The following is a 3,636-nucleotide window of genomic DNA, read 5'->3' as shown; positions in this document are numbered from 1 at the left end:
TTTTTTTACAATTTCCGCAAACATTTATCGTATGTCTATTACAGGCAAGGCACCATTCTAGAAGCCACAGCAGAGATAGAAAGAGGAATTGAACACCGTCTTGACCGTAATTGTTCACTATCTAGTGGGGAGGAGCTATACAGGGATAAATTACTTTAACCTTTCAAGCTATTGTACGTATTATGGTTTAAGTGCAAAGTACCATGGGAATATGTGGGCACAGAGGTTTTTAAATCTGGGAAGGTATCTTGAAAGTGGAGTATGAACCAGGCCTTGGAAAAACCTATCATCTAGAACTTCTCCCTTTTCCTCATTCCCACATAAATTAGTCACCAAGTTCTGTCTATTCCAGCTCAGAGTCTTCCTCTAGTATTTTCTCTCTTTTCTATCTCTATAGCTGTTGCCTTAGCCCCGGCCTCCTCCTTGTCATCTTCTTGGTAAAATTCTTCATTTTTAAAAAATTTCATATCTACAGAAAAGTTGAAAGACTGGTGCAGTGAACATCCATATAGTCTTCATCTAGAGTCACATGAGTATTTTGCCACATTTACTTTATTAATATCTTGCCATATTTATGTTATTACTTTCTTGATGTTTACTTGTTTACATTTTTAATGAACTCTTCGAAAGTAATTTGATAACCTCATGATAAATCACCCCAAAATACCTAGGCGTCCAACAAAAATATGGAACGCTTCACGAATTTGCGTGTCATCCTTGCACAGGGGCCATGCTAATCTTCTCTGTATCATTCCGATTTTAGTATATGTGCTGCCAAAGCGAGCACAAAAGTGAGTTTCAAAACATTAGATTAGGCAAATATCCCGAGTGGAGTTGGCAGTTTTAACTGGGTTTGCCTATCTCAGATGAGATGAAGGCTCTGAAAGCCCCACTAATCATGCAAACAAAATAAATTACCTGGTAAACTGAAGCAATTAGTAAATAGAGGGTGTGTTAGATTGAATCATGTGCCCAACCAACACACGTTCTGAATCTTGATCTGTGTCCCTATGGTGTGAATCCATTCTAAACAAGATCTCTTTATTTTAGTTAAGGTGTGGCCCAACTGAAGCAAGGGGATCTTAATCTAGATGATTGGAGGCTTTATAAAGAGGACCTGGAAACCACAGGTCCCAGTGTCATGTGATGGGAGGCAGATGTGTAACCAAGGAACCCTAAAGATTGCTGGCCGGCAGCACGAATGCTACAGTCTTTGGGGGAAATGTAAGCCTCGCCAACATCTTGATGTTAAAACTTCTCACTTTAGAACTGTGAGCCAGTAAATTCCCATTGTTTAAGCCAACCCACTGTGTGGTATTTATTTTAGCAGCTCAGGCAAACAAAGACAGTTTTTAGTACAGGAAAGTGGAGTGCTGCCATTATAAATACCTAAAAATGTAGGAGCACTTTTGTTATTGGGTAATGGGTAGAGCCTGAAAGAATTCTGAGGCACTTAGAAAAATCCTATATTGCTTTATAGAGGCTGTTGCTAGAGGTATGAAGAGTAAATGTATTTCTACTTAGTGCTCAGAGATAAATGAGAGCTGTGGAGAAAGTTTCTATTGCCTTAGAGAATGCAGATAGAAATATTGATATCCTGGTATGGCCTTAGGAGGAAATAATGAATATGTTACTGGAAACTATAAGAAAGGCAAGCCTTGTTATCAGGTGGTAGAGAACATGAAAAACTGTTCTGATATCAGATAGAAGCCAGAACTACTTGCAAGCAATGAACTTGGATATTTTAGCTGAGGATGTTTCCGAGCTAACTGCAGAAGGTACATTGTATGGAAGGAGTTTTTTGCAGGGTTGGGATGGGTGACTATATTTGGCATGTAGGAAAAACATGTCTTTCTGGGGGATCCAGAGGGCTGAATCTGGTAGATTGAATTATATACCCCAATTTAGACATATTCTTAATTTTAATCCTCATTTCAGTGGGTGTGAACCCATTGTAAATTGGACTTCTTGAAGATCTTATTCTTAGTTTAGGTGTGGCCCAACTGAATGAAGGTGGGTCTTAATCTGGATTACTGGAGGTTTTATAAAGAGAAAACCACAGGAAGGAGACAAAGCCAGAAGAGGAAGGAGGGGACATTGTCAAGTGATGGGAGGCAGAGAGATGCAAACCAAGGAAACCCGAGGACTGCAGGCAGCCTGCCCCAGAACATTCAAGTTGTTGGGAAGAATCAATTCTTGTCAATATCTTCGTTTTGGACTTGTAGCCTCAAAACTATGAGCTAATAAATTCCCATTGTTTAAGCCAACCCAATGTGTGGTTTTTATCTTGTCAGCCTGGAAAACTAAGACAGAGGAACCTCAAAGAGGGTGTCAGAAGTGTGAAAGAGGAGAGACGAAGGTGAATTTATGGCATATGTCACTGAATCTGGGTCAAGCAGCAAATGGTTACAGGCATCATCAGGATGGAAGAGTCCAGCATGAATAGAAGTGAAAGTCATTGCTGATTCTGACAATAGCCACAATCATAATATAGATATAGATATACAATACCCTCTAAATATAAAAATGCCATTTATATGTTTATTATATTAGTGGAAGGGAAAGTGAATAATAACTGAACTTAACCACTGTTTTACAAGAGAGAGTTGTTCAAAAGATACCATTTTACTCAACTTTGACAATTAACAAAAGGTTTTGGGCATGAAAATAAAATAGAAATATAATTTTCTTTAAAAGGTATATTTGAGAGGAGTGGATGTGGCTCAAGCAGTTGAGCACCTGCTTCCCACATGGAGGGTTCCAGGTTCAGTTCTTGGTGCATCCTAAAAAAATAAACAACAAACAAAATGAGAAAAACAACAACAACTCAGGGGAGACAACGTGGCTCAGTGGTTGAGCACCCACATACGAGGTCCTGGGTTCAATCCCCAGCTTTGGTACCTCAAAAAGAACAAGGGAAGCAGATGTGGCTCAACTGATTGGGCTCCTGTCTACCATATGGGAGGCCCTGGGTTCGTTTCCCAGGGCCTCCTTGTGAAGGCAAGCTGGTCTGCACCTGTAGAGAGCTGATGCCCCATGCCCACGGAAAGCTGACACAGCAACATGGTGCAACAAAGGGAGACAAGCAGAAACAGAAGAATGCACAGTGAACGAACATACAGTGCAGACAGCAGGCAAGCAGCAATGGGGGGATAAATAAATAAAAATAAATCTTTAAAAAAAACACTGGAACAGGAATAAATATATAGATTAATGGAACAGAAAGGATATCCCAGAAAAGAAATATACAAACATGAATTTATCCTGTGTTAAAGACATTTCATTTTGTATAGGAAACATACTAAAAATATTCAAAAATAGTATCAAAACTAGTTGGAAACAATTTAAAATTAGAACCTTACCTCAATCCATACATCCAAATGAATTCCAGAAATATTAAAATTTTAAAAATCATAAAAGAGTGGATGAATATAATTTCATGATGGGGGAGAACTTTCTAAACATTAAACCAAAGGCAGAGACCCTAAAGAAAAAAGATACTAGATTTAACTTGTAAAAATTTATAATATATATATACATCAAAAAAAAAAAACCCACACAAAAATAAAAGGCATATAACAAATTGGAGGACATTAACAAGCAATTAATTAAGAAATTAATGCAAAAAAACCTTAT

The 3,636-nt window shown here is 38.1% G+C and overlaps 1 non-coding gene across 1 annotated transcript; it reads right to left on the bottom strand.

Moving 5' to 3' along the window:
- Window positions 1–680: 680 nt before the first annotated feature.
- On the bottom strand, window positions 681–787 carry LOC111764729 (U6 spliceosomal RNA). The gene has a single exon (XR_002797270.1). It is a non-coding gene; the product is annotated as a U6 spliceosomal RNA (small nuclear RNA).
- Between the last annotated feature and the right edge of the window lie 2,849 nt (window positions 788–3,636).

This window comes from Dasypus novemcinctus, chromosome 25, assembly GCF_030445035.2.
Source record: "Dasypus novemcinctus isolate mDasNov1 chromosome 25, mDasNov1.1.hap2, whole genome shotgun sequence".
In the NCBI taxonomy this organism is placed as follows: domain Eukaryota; kingdom Metazoa; phylum Chordata; class Mammalia; order Cingulata; family Dasypodidae; genus Dasypus; species Dasypus novemcinctus.
Note: the sequence above shows the minus strand (reverse complement) of the source record. Positions and strands in the feature narration are given on the sequence as shown.